Consider the following 18,566-nt stretch of genomic DNA (forward strand, 5'->3'; position numbering starts at 1 on the left):
CTAGAGAGACACATTTGGAGACTAGTGCTTTAAAATATGAGCAGCACTGCAGTTTCTTGTAATATAATTCAAGCTGCAAACAACAAGTTATTAAAATGGTAAAATAGTTGCACTGTTATCGCCACCTATTGGAGGAATAGTTTACAACAAGGACTTTTAAACTAAATGAGGCATATTTTTATGGGATAAAACACTGAGCAGCTTTCTAATATACTTTGGGATTTACATTTCTCTCTTTGTTCAGGATCTCTGATACACTGAACAGGTTGTGTGAGCAGTACATTATCAGGGGCCAGGCTATAATACAGCCTTAGGCCTCATTCAGACTTCTGTCTCGCACGTACGTGTTCTATCCATGTTTTTCATATATAGAACATGTACCCATTACAGTCTATAGGGCTGTTCACAAGTCAGTATATTTTCATTGGCTGTGTGTTGGTGCAAAAATCACAGAGATGTCTGTTTTTTACCTGCAGTGCAGATGAAAAGGGCCAATACATATTTATTTACTAGATGGTGGCCCGATTCTAACGCATCGGGTATTCTAGAATATTATGTAGTTTATTTATGAAGATTTCAGAATAATGCAATGAATACACAGGATTCGGCCGGCCGTGACCAATTAGCGAAGCGTGGTTCAAATCCCGGTCCAATTCGCGGCTGGACTGCGTCTGTCACTGATAGTTCACGGCTGGCCGGGAGCGACCAATCAGTGAAGCCAGGTCTGGCTTCAGGTTTTTCAGGGCCCCAGTTGAAAGAGTCTCACAGCCCACGTAGCATATAACACAGCTCACGCAGTATATAACACAGCCCACTTAGGATATAGCACAGCTACATAGAATATAACACAGACATGTAGTATATTGCACAGCCACGTAGTATATTGCACAGCCACATAGTATATAGCACAGCCCATGCAGTATATAACACAGCCCACGCAGTATATAACACAGCCAACATAGTATATAGCACAGCCACATAGTATATTGCACAGCCACGTAGTATATAGCACAGCCCACATAGTATATAACACAGCACACGCAGTATATAACACAGCCCATGCACTATATAACACAGCCCACGCAGTATATAACAGCCCACATAGCATATAACACAGCCCACGTAGTATATAGTACAGCCCACGTAGTATATAGCACAGCCCACGCAGTATATAACACAGCCCATGTAGTATATAGCACAGCCCACATAGTATATAGCACAGCCCACGCAGTATATAGCACAGCCCACGTAGTATATTGCACAGCCACGTAGTATATACTACAGCGACGTAGCATATAGCACAGCGACGTAGTATATAACACAGCCCACGTAGTATATAGCACAGCGATGTAGTATATAACACAGCCCACGTAGTATATAACACAGCCCACATAGTATATTGCACAGCCCACATAGTAAATAACACAGCCCACGTAGTATATAGCACAGCGACGTAGTATATAACACAGCCCACGTAGTATATAGCACAGCGATGTAGTATATAACACAGCCCACGTAGTATATTGCACAGCCCACATAGTATATAACACAGCCCACGTAGTATATAGCACAGCGACGTAGTATATAACACAGCCCACGTAGTATATAGCACAGCAACGTAGTATATAACACAGCCCATGTAGTATATAACACAGCCCATGCAGTATATAGCACACCTCACGTAGTATATAACACAGCCCACGTAGTATATTGCAATGTGGGCACCATATCCCTGCTAAAAAAAGAATTAAAATAAAAAATAGTTATATACTCACCTGCCGGTGGCCCCCAGATCCAGCCCAGGCCTTTAGCGATGTTCCTTGCGATGCTCCGTTCCCAGTAATGCCTTGCAGCAATAACCCGTGATGATGTAGCGGTCTCGCGAGACCGCTACATCATCTGGGGTCATTGCCGCAATGCATTCTTGGGACCGGAGCGTCGCGAGGAGCGGGAAAGGCTGCCGCTGATGCCGGAAGGTGAGAATATAATGATTTTTTTTAAATTATTTTTAACATTATATGTTTTTACTATTGATGCTGCATAGGCAGCATCAATAGTAAAAAGTTGGTCACTCAGGGTTAATGGCAGCGTTAACGGACTGCGGTACACTGCGTTATGCCACGGTGTAACACAGTCCATTTAATGGACTGCTAAAACGCTATGTGGGCTCTGACTGGAGGGGAGTATGGAGGGGGCACTGAGTGGAGGGGAGTAGGGAGGGGCCAGGCATTCGCCAAATCAGCGACGCGGGATTTCCGTGACAGACAAACAGACGGAAGTGGACCTTAGACAATTATATATATAGATATGCACAGCGGGTGAAAAAAGTATTGAACATGTGACTAATGTAGTAAATCTATTTCTAAAGGTGCTACTGTCATGAAATTCTCATCAGCTATCAGCAACAACCCATCTAATCCTCACAGACAAAGAAATCAAACCATAGATGTCCGTAAATTATGTGTAATACTGAGAAATGAAACAGGGAAAAAGTATTGAACACATGAAGACAAAGATGTATAAAAAAGCCATGGATAGTCATGACACCAGCTGCAATCTGTCAGAAATTAGAAAGCAATCCTGCCACTTAGTGACAAATAATATCAGCTAGTTCAACTGATGTCCTATAAAAAGGTGTCTCATTACCAAAGTGCCACAGAAGAAACATCTCATGATGGGTAAAACCAGTGCGCTGTCTCAAGACCTTTGCAACCTTATTGTTACAAAACATACTGATGGCATTGGTTACAGAATAATTTCTAATGCAAATTAATTATGTAAAAATCATACAATGTGATTTTTCGGATTTTTTATTTTTAGATTCTGTCTCACAGTTGAAGTGCACGTACGATAAATATTACAGACCTCTCCATTCTTTGTAGGGGAAACACTTGCAAAAATGGCAGTGTAACAAATACTTATTTTGTCCAGCAGGACTTGGCACCTGTCCACACTGCCAAAAGTACCAATACCTGGTGTAAAAACAACAATATCACTGTGCTTGATTGGCCAGCAAACTCGCCTGATCTTAGAGAATCTATGGGGTATTGTCAAGAAGAAGATGAGAGACACCAGACCCAACAATGCAGAGGAGCTGAAGGCTGCTATCAAAGCAACCTGGGCTTCCATAACCCCTCAGCAGTGCCACAAGCTGATCGCCTCCATGCCACGCCGCACTGATGCAGTAATTGATGCAGAAGGAGCCCCGACCAAGTATTGAGTGCATTTACTGAACATACATTTCAGTAGGCCAACATTTCGGATGTTAAAATCATTTTTCAAGCTGGTGTTATAAAGTATTCTAATTTACTGAGAAAATGACTTTTGGGTTTTCATTGGCTGTAAGCCATAATCATCAACATTAGCAGAAATAAAAACATAAAATAGATCTCTCTGTGTGTAATGACTATATATAATATATGAGTTTCACTTTTTGTATTGAAGAACTGAAATAAATTAACTTTTTGATGATATTCTAATTTTATAAGAAGCACCTGTATATATATATATATATATACACAGTGCCTAAAAAGTAGTATTCAACCCCCTGCAGATTTAGCAGGTTTAATAAGATGCAAATAAGTTAGAGCCTTCAAACAAGAGCAGGATTTATTAACAGATGCATAAATCTTACAAACCAAAAAGTTTTGTTGCTCAGTTAAATTTTTATAAATTTTAAACATAAAAGTGTGGGTCAATTATTATTCAACCCCTAGGTTTAATATTTTGTGGAATAACCTTTGTTTGCAATTACAGCTAATAATCGTTTTTTCTAAGACCTGATCAGGCCGGCACAGGTCTCTGGAGTTATCTTGGCCCACTCCTCCATGCAGATCTTCTCCAAGTTATCTAGGTTCTTTGGGTGTCTCATGTGGACTTTAATCTTGAGCTCCTTCCACAAGTTTCAATTGGGTTAAGGTCAGGAGACTGACTAGGCCACTGCAACACCTTGATTTTTTGCCTCTTGAACCAGGCCTTGGTTTTCTTGGCTGTGTGCTTTGGGTCGTTGTCTTGTTGGAAGATGAAATGACGACCCATCTTAAGATCCTTGATGGAGGAGTGGAGGTTCTTGGCCCAAATCTCCAGGTAGGCCGTGCTATCCATCTTCCCATGGATGCGGACCAGATGGCCAGGCTCCTTGGCTGAGAAACAGCCCCACAGCATGATGCTGCCACAACCATGCTTGACTGTAGGGATGGTATTCTTGGGGTCATATGCAGTGCCATCCAGTCTCCAAACGTCACGTGTGTGGTTGGCACCAAAGATCTTGATCTTGGTCTCATCAGACCAGATAGCCTTGAACCAGTCAGTCTCAGAGTCCTCCAAGTGATCATGAGCAAACTGTAGACGAGCCTTGACATGACGCTTTGAAAGTAAAGGTACCTTACGGGCTCGTCTGGAACGGAGACCAGTGCGGTGGAGTACGTTACTTATGGTATTGACTGAAACCAATGTCCCCACTGCCATGAGATCTTCCCGGAGCTCCTTCCTTGTTGTCCTTGGGTTAGCCTTGACTCTTCGGACAAGCCTGGCCTCGGCACGGGAGGAAACTTTCAAAGGCTGTCCAGGCCGTGGAAGGCTAACAGTAGTTCCATAAGCCTTCCACTTCCGGATGATGCTCCCAACAGTGGAGACAGGTAGGCCCAACTCCTTGGAAAGGGTTTTGTACCCCTTGCCAGCCTTGTGACCCTCCACGATCTTGTCTCTGATGGCCTTGGAATGCTCCTTTGTCTTTCCCATGTTGACCATGTTTGAGTGCTGTTCACAAGTTTGGGGAGGGTCTTAAATAGTCAGAAAAGGCTGGAAAAAGAGATAATTAATCCAAACATGTGAAGCTCATTGTTCTTTGTGCCTGAACTACTTCTTAATACTTTAGGGGAACCAAACAGAATTCTGGGGGGTTGAGGGGTTGAATAATAAATGACCCACTGAAAAAAGTTTTCACAATTTAAAAAAAAAAATAAACAAAGAAATAACATTCTTTTTTGCTGCAGTGCATTTCACACTTCCAGGCTGATCTACAGTCCAAATGTCACAATGCCAAGTTAATTCCAAATGTGTAAACCTGCTAAATCTGCAGGGGGTTGAATACTACTTGTAGGCACTGTATATATACACACACACTACTCAAAAAAATAAAGGGAACACTTAGGGTATGTGCACACGCTGCGGATTTTGCTGTGGATCCGCAGCGGATTTGACGCTGCGGATCCGCAGCAGTTTTCCCAAAGTTTACAGTACCATGTAAACCTATGGGAAAAAAAACCCGCTGTGCACATGCTGCGGAAAACTCAGCGCGGAAACACAGCGGATTATTTTCCGCAGCATGTCAATTCTTTGTGCGGATTCCGCAGCGGTTTTCAACCTGCACCAATAGGAAAGTGCAGTTGACAAACCGCAGAGGAATCCGCAGAAGAAACCGCGAGAAAATCCGCAGTGAAAACCGCAGAGGTTTTGCACTGCGGATTTTCCAAATCCGCTGCGGAAAAATCCGCAGCAGAATCCGCAACGTGTGCACATACACAACAGAATACCTCCAAGTAAATCAAACTTCTGTGAAATCAAACTGTCCACTTAGGAAGCAACACTGATAAACAATCAATTTTCCATGCTCTTGTGCCAATGGAATATACAACAGATGGAAATTATTGGCATTTATCAAGACACACTCAATAAAGGAGTGGTTATGCGGGTGGGGACCACAGACCACATCTCAGTACCAATGCTTTCTGGCTGATGTTTTGTTCACTTTTGAATGTTGGTTGTGCCTTCACACTCGTGGTAGCATGAGACAGACTCTACAACCCACACAAGTGGCTCAGGTAGTGCAGCTCATCCAGGATGGCAAATCAATGCGAGCTGTGGCAAGAACGTTTGCTGTGTCTATCAGCGTGGTGTCCAGAGGCTGGAGACGCTACCAGGAGACTGGCCAGTACACCAGGAGGCGTGGAGGGGGCCATAGGAGGGCAACAACCCAGCAGCAGGACCGCTACCTCCGCCTTTGTGCCAGGAGGAGCACTGCCAGAGCCCTGCAAAATGACCTCCAGCATGCCACAAATGTGCATGTGTCTGCACAAACGGTTAGAAACCGACTCCATGAAAATAGTCTGAGTGCCCGATGTCCACAGATGGGGGTTGTGCTCACAGCCCAACACCGTGAAGGAGGCTTGGCATTTGCCACAGAACACCAGGATTGGCAAATTTGCCACTGGCGCCCTGTGCTCTTCACAGATGAAAGCAGTTTCAAACTGAGCACATGTGACAGATGTGACAGTTTGGAGACGCCGTGGAGAGCGATCTGCTGCCTGCAACATCCTTCAGCATGACCGGTTTGGCAGTGGGTCAGTAATGGTGTGGGGTGGCATTTCTTTGGAGGGCTGCACAGCCCTCCATGTGCTCGCCAGAGGTAGCCTGACTGCCATTAAGTACCGAGATGAGATCCTCAGGTTCCTTGTGAGACCATATGCTGGTGCGGTTGGCCCTGGGTTCCTCCTAATGCAGGACAATGCCAGACCTCATGTGGCTGGAGTGTGTCAGCAGTTCCTGCAAGATGAAGGCATTGAACCTATGGACTGGCCCGCCCATTCCCCACACCTGAATCCGATTGAGCACCTCTGGGACATTATGTCTGGCTCCATCCACCAACGTCACGTCGCACCACAGTAGTTGGCGGATGCTTTAGTCCAGGTCTGGGAGGAGATCCCTCAGGAGACCATCCGCCGCCTCATCAGGAACATACCTAGGCGTTGTCTGGAGATCATACAGGCACGTTGAGGCCAACGCACACTACTGAGCATCATTTCCTTGTCTTGGGGCATTTCCACTGAAGTTGGATCAGCCTGCAATTTGATTTTCCACTTTGATTTTGAGCATCATTCCAACTCCAGACTTCCATGGGATATTAGTTGTGATTTGCATTGATCATTTTTAGGTTTTACTGTTCTCAACGCATTCCACTATATAATGAATAAAGATTTACAACTGGAATATTTCATTCAGTGATATCTACAATGTGGGATTTTAGTGTTCCCTTTATTTTTTTGAGCAGTGTATACAGTATATAGGTCCATGAAAAACACATACAGAACACAGATGGCATCAGTGTAAAATCCATTTGCAGTCTGCGGTTAACATTGCAATGTATAGAGAAGCTTTATTTATCCATCCATGGAAAACACACTGATGGTAAATGAGTACTGATGACACTTGGACCAATAGGTTCATTCGCTCGTCTGTGTTTAAACACGTATGTAAAAAAACAGGGCCTGTGTAATCAGTATTTTGAATCGGTGTTTGGTACGTGTCTCTGTTTTTACCATCAGTACTTCATCAGTGTTTTTCACATATGGATAAATAAAAATGACAAAGCTTCTCCTATACACTGCAATGTTAAATACGAACAGCACATCACTGTACACTGATTGTACACTGCCATCCGTGTGCTGTCCGTGTTTTTGACAGATCCATAGACTTGTATTGACACTTTTCATCTGTGATACTGAAAAAAAACCCAGACATGTGAATAGCACCATAAACTGTAACGGGCACGTATGGTATCCATGAAAACACGAATACAACACGTGTGTTTAACACTGACGTTTGAATGAGGCCTTAGTTTGTGGACTGCTTACAGTCAATGACAACAAACAGATGAAGTAGAATAATGGAAAGTTCTACAACTCTGCATTATACAATGACAAACTTTATTCATGGAGAACCAGAAATACACATGTATGCACAAAAGAAAAATACAGTAAATGTCGGAGTGTTTTATTGTAAGAGGTTTTCCCCAAATTGCTGATTATCCAATATTCGTGGGACCCCAGTGTTCCCCAGAACTATGCTTTTGCAGAGCAGTGTCTTGAATGGTCCAGAGGTGCACATGCTCAACTACCTCTCCATACATTGCCAATAGGATGCCAAAGAAAGCCTAGTACAGTACAGTGCTTCATTGTTTCTGGCTCTCATGTCCCATAGAAAGGTCGGGCCACCAGCAATGAGCAAGTTATCTCCTATCCTATGAATAGTGGATAACTCACAAATTTGGGAAAAACTGTATTACAAGACACCTACCGGTACTTTGTCCCTTTTTTAACATTTTAAAGATCTCTGCTTAGGGAATGAAGGCTCTCGTTGTCATAGAGAAAATTAAAATCCATACAGACATCTCCAGAAAGGAGACATATCACCATCACATTGAACATATGAGATTTACTGTATTATAACTGGGGAAGTGAGAAATAAATGACACTTCAACCTCCATTGCAGTAGGACATGCCATTGAACATATGGGATTCATTATAACTGGAGAAGAGAGAAACTAATTATAACTGGGGAACTGAAAGTTGACAATTCAATATCCATTGGAGTAGGGACCTCCTGCAGTGACCAGGTAATTACCACAGTAGGTCGGCTCTGGTTTTACGCAGAGGTGGAAAAGTAAGGTAAACTTGCAACAAGAAACATGACACAATATCTTGGACGTCCAGGTGTGAAGATATCCTGAACGTTAGGGAGCTCATAAAATTCTAACAGACCTAGTACATCAGTCCCCATAAAAGCTCACCAAAGGGAGGTATGTGGACTTAACCATGATCTAATAAAAGAGAGTTTGGGTGTCTGTCATTTTTCATTCTGAAGACATAGTTCACTGTGAGAGTGTTCCATCTTTCTAATCAGAGCGATAAACTTTGTAGCAAAGCCACAAAAAAGTGAATAATTAATATAGCAGAAAAAGGGCAGCAGTGTTTACCTGCACAGGTCAACGAACAAATGCACTATCAGGATGCAGCAACCCCAGGTAGTAAAGATGGCGGCAACACAGTTGCAAAATGCTGATAAGACAGCCACTCACATCCTACCAATTCATGGGGGGGGTTCTTGGTTAGTATATGATTGCACAAAAGAGGCTTGTATAGGGCTCTGGTCACACACAGGTAATGCGCAGTCTCTGGTTTACAGCCTATTAGTGACGCACATACTGTTTGATCAGGCGGGCTGTCCAGCACTATCTAAATGCATCTCATGTGAACAGACACCCCAGTTTCTGTAAAAGCAAATATGACTGGAATACAGGAACAGGTAAGACCCAGTTTAGACAAGGAACCGCAGATGAAGTCAAGTATGGACCCTCAGATGTGGTCAAGTAGTGAACCCCCAGATGCGGTCAAGTATGGAACCCCCAGATGTGGTCAAGTATGGAACCCCCAGATGTGGTCAAATATGTAACCCCCAGATGCGGTCAAGTATGGAACCCGCAGATGAGGTAAAGTACAAAACCACGGGCTGCGATCATGTACGAAACTGGAGGTTCCCACCGGACATTCAGGAGCAGGTTCACATAGAACAGAAAGGGTAAGGATAGATACAGACAGGACAGACTGGACCAAGTTCACACAGGACTAACATAAGGACAGATACACACCAGTCAGACAGAGCCAGATTCACACAGGATATTTACTATGAAGTAGCAAGTGTACACACAGATCACTAATGTTGCACAGCAACAACAGAATAAAGATAGGTACTGGTTCAAACACAGCAAGTTAGTGATAGGTACTGGTTCAGACACTGCAGGTTAGCAAAAGGTACTGGTTCAGACACTGCAGGTTAGCAATAGGAACTGGTTCAGACACAGGAGGTTTAGCGAAAGATCCAGATTAGATGCAAACAGGTTCAGGGATAGGTCCTAATTCAGACAAGGACAGACCCAGGTTTAGTGTTCAGGCTTGGGTATTCAGCTTCCAGGGTGGCAGAAATAGGAAACATCAGATACAGGTACCGATTCAGGGTTCAGAACTGGGTATTCAGTCCAAGGGAAACAGGTACAGGCAAGATCTGAAACAGCACAGGACCTGGCAACTCAGTAGCTGCACATATACTGAAAGAGGATGTTGTTCAGGCACCTCTCAACAGGTGGAGGTGCCTTAACCCCTTCCCGACCTTTGACGCATACGCTGCGTCATGAAAGTCTGTGCCTTCCCGACCTATGACGCAGCGTATGCGTCATGGAGGGATCGCGTCCCTGCAGATCGGGTGAAGGGGTTAACTCCCATTTTACCCGATCTGCAGAGACAGGGGGAGTGGTGCTTCAGCCCAGGGGGGGTGGCTTCACCCCCCCGTGGCTACGATCGCTCTGATTGGCTGTTGAAAGTGAAACTGCCAATCAGAGCGATTTGTAATATTTCACCTAAAAAACAGGTGAAATATTACAATCCAGCCATGGCCGATGCTGCAATATCATCGGCCATGGCTGGAAAACCTGAAGTGACCACCCCCCACCCCACCGATCGCCCCCCCAGAGCTCCGGTGCGTGGTCCGGTCCCCTCCGTCCTGTGCTCCGCTGCCCCGTGCTCCTGCCCGCTCCCCCGTCCTGCTGTCCGCTCCCCCCGTCCTCCGATCACCCCCCCTGTGCTCAGATCCACCCCCCCACCACCCCTTCATACTTACCGATCCTCCCGGTGTCCGGCCGTCTCCTCGCTGGGCGCCGCCATCTTCCAAAATGGCGGGCGCATGCTCAGTACGCCCGCCGGCCGGCAGATTCCTTACAGGTACATTTTGATCGCTGTGGTAGTTTCTACCACAGCGATCAAAATAAAAAAAATAATAAATAAACCCCCCCCTTTATCACCCCCATAGATAGGGACAATAATAAAATAAAGAAAATATTTTTTTATTTTTTTTTTTCCACTAGGGTTAGGGTTAGAACTAGGGTTAGGGTTAGATCTAGGGTTAGGGTTACGGGTAGGGTTAGGGTTATGGCATGTGCGGATTTGGCAGCGGATCCGCAGCGGATCGGCCGCGGATCCGCAGCGGATCGGCCGCGGATCCGCCGCGGATCGGCCGCGGATCCGCCGCGGATTGGCCGTGGATCCGCAGCGGATTGGCCGCTGCTCCGCAGCGGATTGGCCGCTGCGAATTCGTAGCAGTTTTCCATCAGGTTTACAGTACCGTGTACACCTATGGAAAACCAAATCCGCTGTGCCCATAATGCGGAAAATTCCGTGCAGAAACGCTGCGTTGTATTTTCCACAGCATGTCAATTCTTTGTGCGGATTCCGCAGCGTTTTACACCTGTTCCTCAATAGGAATCCACAGGTGAAATCCGCACAAAAAAACACTGGAAATCTGCTGTAAATCCGCAGGTAAAACGCAGTGCCTTTTACTTGCAGATTTTTCAAAAGTCGTGCGGAAAAATCTCACACGAATCCACTACGTGGGCACATACCCTTAGGGTTAGGGTTGGAATTAGGGCTAGGGTTGGAATTAGGGTTACGGGTGTGTTGGGGTTAGGGTTGTGGTTAGGGGTGTGTTGGGGTTAGGGTTGGGATTAGGGTTATGGCTACAGTTGGGATTAGGGTTAGGGGTGTGTTGGGGTTAGTGTTGAAGTTAGAAATGAGGGGTTTCCACTGTTTAGGCACATCAGGGGTCTCCAAACGCAACATGGCGCCACCATTGATTCCAGCCAATCTTGCATTCAAAAAGTCAAATGGTGCTCCCTCCCTTCCAAGCCCCGACGTGTGCCCAAACAGTGGTTTACCCCCACATTTGGGGTACCAGCGTACTCAGGACAAACTGGGCAACAACTGTTGGGGTCCAATTTCTCCTGTTACCCTTGCAAAAATAAAAAATTACTTGCTAAGACATAATTTTTGAGAAAAGAAGAATGATTTTTTATTTTCACGGCTCTGCGTTGTAAACTTCTGTGAAGCACTTGGGGGTTGAACGTGCTCATCACACATCTAGATAAGTTCCTTGGGGGGTCTAGTTTCCAAAATGGGGTCACTTGTGGGGTGTTTCTACTGTTTAGGCACATCAGGGGCTCTGCAAATGCAACGTGACGCCCGCAGACCATTCCATCAAAGTCTGCATTTCAAATGTCACTACTTCCCTTCCGAGCCCTGACGTGCGCCCAAACAGTGGTTTACCCCCACATATGGGGTATCACTGTACTCACAACAAACTGGGCAACAAACATTGGGGCCCAATTTCTCCTGTTACCCTTGTAAAAATAAAAAATTGCTTGCTAAAACATCTTTTTTGAGGAAAGAAAAATGATTTTTTATTTTCACGGCTCTGCGTTGTAAACTTCTGTGAAGCACTTGGGGGTTGAATGTGCTCATCACACATCTAGATAAGTTCCTTGGGGGGTCTAGTTTCCAAAATGGGGTCACTTGTGGGGTGTTTCTACTGTTTAGGCACATCAGGGGCTCTGCAAATGCAACGTGACGCCAGCAGACCATTCCATCAAAGTCTGCATTCCAAAACGTCACTACTTCCCTTCCGAACCCCGACGTGTGCCAAAACAGTGGTTTACCCCCACATATGGGGTATCAGCGTACTCAGGAGAAACTGGACAACAACTTTTGGGGTCCAATTTCTCCTGTTACCCTTACAAAAATAAAAAATTCTGGGCTAAAAAAATATTTTTGAGGAAAGGAAACACATTTATTATTTTCACGGCTCTGCGTTATAAACTTCTGTGAAGCACTTGGGGGTTCAAAGTGCTCACCACACATCTAGATAAGTTCCTTGGGGGGTCTAGTTTCCAAAATGGAGTCACTTGTGGGGAGTTCCTACTGTTTAGGCACATCAGGGGCTCTGCAAATGCAACGTGACGCCCGCAGAGCATTCCATCAAAGTCTGCATTCCAAAACGTCACTACTTCCCTTCCGAGCCCCGGCATGTGCCCAAACAGTGGTTTACCCCCACATATGGGGTATCAGCGTACTCAGGAGAAACTGGACAACAACTTTTGGGGTCCAATTTCTCCTGTTACCCTTGCAAAAATAAAAAATTCTGGGCTAAAAAAATATTTTTGAGGAAAGGAAACACATTTATTATTTTCACGGCTCTGCGTTATAAACTTCTGCGAAGCACTTGGGGGTTCAAAGTGCTCACCACACATCTAGATTAGTTCCTTGGGAGGTCTAGTTTCCAAAATGGGGTCACTTGTTAGGGAGCTCCAATGTTTAGGCACACAGGGGCTCTCCAAACGTGACATGGTGTCCGCTAATGATTGGAGCTAATTTTCCATTCAAAAAGCCAAATGGCGTGCCTTCCCTTCCGAGCCCTGCCGTGTGCCCAAACAGTGGTTTACCCCCACATATGGGGTATCATCGTACTCAGGACAAACTGGACAACAACATTTGGGGTCCAATTTCTCCTATTACCCTTGGAAAATTAAAAAATCCTGGGCTAAAAATCATTTTTGAGGAAAGAAAAATTATTTTTTATTTTCACGGCTCTGCGTTATAAACTTCTGTGAAGCATCTGGGGGTTATAAGTGCTCACTATGCATCTAGATAAGTTCCTTGGGGGGTCTAGTTTCCAAAATGGGGTCACGTGTAGGGGAGCTCCAATGTTTAGGCACACAGGGGCTCTCCAAACGCGACATGGTGTTCGCTAACGATTGGAGCTAATTTTCCATTCAAAAAGTCAAATGGCACGCCTCCCCTTCCGAGCCTTGCCGTGCACCCAAACAGTGGTTTACCCCCACATATGAGGTATCAACATACTCAGCAGAAATTGCCCAACAAATTTTAGGATCCATTTTATCCTGTTGCCCATGTGAAAATGAAAAAATTGAGGCTAAAAGAAATTTTGTGTGAAAAAAAAGTACTTTTTCATTTTTACGGATCAATTTGTGAAGCACCTGAGAGTTTAAAGTGCTCACTATGCTTCTAGATAAGTTCCTTGTGGGGTCTACTTTCCAAAATGGGGTCACTTGTGGGAGCGCTCCAATGTTTAGGCACACGGGGGCTCTCCAAACGTGACATGGTCTCTGCTAGCGATGGAGATCATTTTTCATTCAAAAAGTCAAATGGCGCTCCTTCCCTTCCGAGCCTTACCATGTGCCCAAACAGTGGTTTACCCCCACATGTGAGGTATCAGTGTACTCAGGAGAAATTGTCCAACAAATTTTAGGATCCATTTTATCCTGTTGCCCATGTGAAAATGAAAAAATTGAGGCAAAAATAATTTTTTTGTGAAAAAAAAGTACTGTTTTATTTTTACGGATCAATTTGTGAAGCACCTGGGGGTTTAAAGTGCTCACTATGCTTCTAGATAAGTTCCTTGGGGGGTCTAGTTTCCAAAATGGGGTCACTTGTGGGGGAGCTCCAATGTTTAGGCACACGGGGGCTCTCCAAACGCGACATGGTGTCCGCTAAAGATTGGAGCCAATTTTTCATTCAAAAAGTCAAATAGCGCTCCTTTCCTTCCAAGCCCTGCCGTATGCCCAAACAGTGGTTTACCCCCACATATGAGGTATCAGCGTACTCAGGACAAATTGGACAACATCGTTCGTGGTCCAGTTTTTCCTTTTACCCTTGGGAAAATAAAAAAATTGTTGCTAAAATATCATTTTTGTGACTAAAAAGTTAAATGTTCATTTTTTCCTTCCATGTTGCTTCTGCTGCTGTGAAACACCTGAAGGGTTAATAAACTTCTTGAATGTGGTTTTGAGCACCTTGAGGGGTGCAGTTTTTAGAATGGTGTCACTTTGGGGTATTTTCAGCCATATAGAACCCTCAAACTGACTTCAAATGTGAGGTGGTCCCTAAAAAAAATGGTTTTGTAAATTTTGTTGTAAAAATGAGAAATCACTGGTCAAATTTTAACCCTTATAACTTCCTAGCAAAAAAAAAATTTGTTTCCAAAATTGTGCTGATGTAAAGTAGACATGTGAGAAATGTTATTTATTAACTGTTTTGTGTCACATACCTCTCTGGTTTAACAGAATAAAAATTAAAAATGTGAAAATTGCGAAATTTTCAAAATTTTCGCCAAATTTCCGTTTTTTTCACAAATAAACTCAGAAATTATCGACCTAAATTTGCCACTATCATGAAGCCCAATATGTCACGAAAAAACAATCTCAGAATCGCTAGGATCCGTTGAAGCGTTCCTGAGTTATTACCTCATAAAGGGACACTGGTCAGAATTGCAAAAAACGGCAAGGTCGTTAAGGCCAAAATAGGCTGGGTCATGAAGGGGTTAAGTACCAAGTGCCTCTCAGCAGTAGGCTGGGGACACATTAGGAATGCATTCACTGTCTCTTTAAGAATCAGGAAATACATGTGCGGGCGACTTAAGCATGTACAGCAAGCAGAGAATGAGAAGCTCACTGCACGGGCTATGGTGGTGAGTACTTCGGTGTCCCTGCATGGTGGGGGAAGGGAAGCTATGCAGGGATGCAGGCAGTGGTGCTAATACCATATTATTTTGTTCCAATTTTGTATAATCTTTTGCATATTTTTATAAACACTGCCTATCTTTCTGGATTAAATATATAAATTTTAATAGCTATGTCCTCTTTCTCTGTAAACCGCACCCCTGAAGCCATACACTACCTGTAATGGGAGTCCAACTGGCCTGTATAAGCGATTGGTGGTGGCAGTAGTTATTTTTGTTATTGTGGACTTGAAAGTGACTGTACCGAGGTATATACATTCCATGAGCTGAAATCGGAGGTGTATATACCATACGCTCACTGTGGGTTTGCCAATAACCGGCCTAGTAGTGGAAGCAGCCGTGGCCTCATCCATCACTTGTCAGCCAATTGCGTAATTATCCTGACAATTGGGGGCAACAGAGTTACGTCGCCTGACAACTTGGTGATGGTGGTGGTATCTGCACGACTCCCCCGGGCTGTTATCATTGACACTCTTGTTTAATTCCAGACGCTGAATGTCCTGGACATATACTATTCATGCAGCTTCAGGTGCACCAAAGGGGGCCCTGACCACCAATGTGACTGCCTGCACATATATTTTATGTAAAGAGCCTTGCCCCTGCGTGAGCAGGATATGATTTTATCAGGTTCTCTGGATGCAACTGATCATGTTCCCATTCAATAACAGCAAGAAAAAATATTAATACTGTTGGAGAAATAAAATACAAAGTTAGGTAAAAAGTTGCAAAACCTTTAGATAATGAGCTGACAATATACATGGATCCTTCTCTACTATGCATCAGAATATTTGCTGAATTTGCCCCTTATTCCTCCTTTAAGTAATGTGGGAATTGTATAATCTCTTGGGATTTTCACTGAGTTTTGTTGCTAAGAGATTAATCGACCTGTTTTGAAAAGATTGGTTCTGCTTGACCTCTGAAAGGGGATAATTCGAGATAGCGACAGAACAGTAAAAGAGTTTGATTCTGTTGTTAATTATCGCAACCAGCGGAGCAGAGAAATGAATAACATTTTCTGGAAATCCTAGAAATGATGCAAGCCATTAACATCACATATCACATCTAGGACATATTCATTGCTTCCACCATGGGTGGCATCTTATGGAAAGGTCCCCTTTAAAGCAGTCTAAATGCCAAGTGGCTGCTCCTAAGACGCCTGGTATGAACGTGACATGTAGCATCCAGAAATCCCCATTGGAGACATTTATGTGATGGCCATTGAGTTAAACTTCATTTTTGTAACCTACTGATCATTCACCGTGGTGAGAACGGTAGCCGCACTTCCAACAGACTGCTGGCAGGTATCGGAGCAAATGTCAGTTCGAAAACCAAAAATATACAGTGGGTATGGTAAGTTTTCAGACCCCTTTAAATTTTTCACTCTTTGTTTCATTGCAGCCATTTGGTAAATTCAAAAAAGTTCATTTTTTTCTCATTTATGTACACTCTGCACCCCATCTTGACTGAAAAAAACAAAATGTAGAAATTTTAGCAAATTTATTAAAAAAGAAAACTGAAATATCACATGGTCATAAGTATTCAGACCCTTTGCTCAGTATTGAGTAGAAGCACCTTTTGAGCTAGTACAGCCATGAGTCTTCTTGGGAATGATGCCACAAGTTTTTCACACCTGGATTTGGGTATCCTCTGCCATTCTTCCTTGCAGATCCTCTCCAGTTCCGTCAGGTTGGATGGTGAACGTTAATGGACAGCCATTTTCAGGTCTGTCCAGAGATGCTCAATTAGGTTTAGGTCAGGGCTCTGGCTGGGCCAGTCAAGAATGGTCACAGAGTTGTTCTGAGGACACTCCTTTTTTATTTTAGCCGTGTGCTTAGGGTCATTGTCTTGTTGGAAGGTGAACCTTCGGTCAAGTCTGAGGTCCAGAGCACTCTGAAAGTGGATTTCATCCAGGATATCTCTGTATTTGGCCGCTTTCATGTTTCTTTCAATGACAACCCGTCGTCCTGTCCCTGCAGCTGAAAAACATCCCCATAGAATGATGCTGCCACCACCATGTTTCACTGTTGGGATTGAGTTGGGCAGGTGATGAGCAGTGCCTGGTTTTCTCCACACAAACCACTTAGAATTATCACCAAAAAGGTCTATCTTCATCTCATCAGACAAGAGAATCTTATTTCTCATAGTCTGGGATTCCGTCATGTGTTTTTTAGCAATCTCTATGCGGGCTTTCATATGTCTTGTACTGAGGAGAGGCTTCTGTTGGGCCACTCTGCCATAAAGGCCCGACTGGTGAAGGGATGCAGTGATAGTTGACTTTGTGGAACTTTCTTTCATCTCCCTACTGTATCTCCGGAGCTCAGCCACTGTGATCTTGGGGTTCTTCTTTACCTCTCTCACCAAGGCTCTTCTCCCACGATTGCTCAGTTTGACTAGACGGCCAGGTCTAGGAAGACTTCTGGTGGTCCCAAACTTCTTCTATTTAAGGATTATGGAGGCCACTGTGCTCATAGGAACCTTGAGTACTGCAGAAATTCTGTTGTAACCTTGGCCAGATCTGTTCTTTGCCACAATTCTGTCTCGGAGCTCCTTGGCCAGTTCCTTTGACCTTATGATTCTCATTTGGTGTGACATGCACTGTGAGCTGTGAGATCTTATATAGACAGGTGGGCGCCTTTCCAAATCAAGTCCTATCAGTTTAAACACAGCTGGCCTCCAATGAAGGAGTAGAACCATCTCAAGGAGAATCACAGGGAAATGGACAGCATGTGACTTAAATATGAGTGTCTGAGCAAAGGGTCTGAATACTTATGACCATGTGATATTTCAGTTTTTCTTTTTTATTAAATTTGCAAAAATGTCTACATTTCTGTTTTTTTTCAGTCAAGATCAGGTGCAGAGTGTACATTAATGAGAAAAAAATGAACTTTTTTGAATTTACCAAATGGCTGCAATGAAAGAGTGAAAAATTTTAAGGGGTCAGAATACTTTCCATACCCACTGTACACATGCTTATTGGAACAACATAAAAAAAAAAAAAACTGAGAAAAAAAGGAAAACTGGAAATAATTGTACACAAATCCCCCAAAATGGTGAACATTTTTGGCACCTTTCCAAAATTGTGGGTAAACAACTTAGGGTACTTTCACACTAGCGTTTTTTGCAATGCGTCGTTTTGGCGAAAAAACGCATCCTGCAAAAGTGCTTGCAGGATGTGTTTTTTCCCCATTGACTAACATTAGCGACGCATTTGCGACGCATTGACACACGTCGCAACCGTCGTGCGACGGTTGCGTCGTGTTGTGGCATGTAACGTTTTTTGCTGCGTCGTATCCGCCATTTCCGACCGCACATGCGCGGCCGGAACTCTGCCCCCTCCTCCCCACATCTCACAATGGGGCAGCGGATGCGCT

The sequence above is a fragment of the Ranitomeya variabilis genome, chromosome 4 (genome assembly GCF_051348905.1).
Source record: "Ranitomeya variabilis isolate aRanVar5 chromosome 4, aRanVar5.hap1, whole genome shotgun sequence".
NCBI lineage: Eukaryota > Metazoa > Chordata > Amphibia > Anura > Dendrobatidae > Ranitomeya > Ranitomeya variabilis.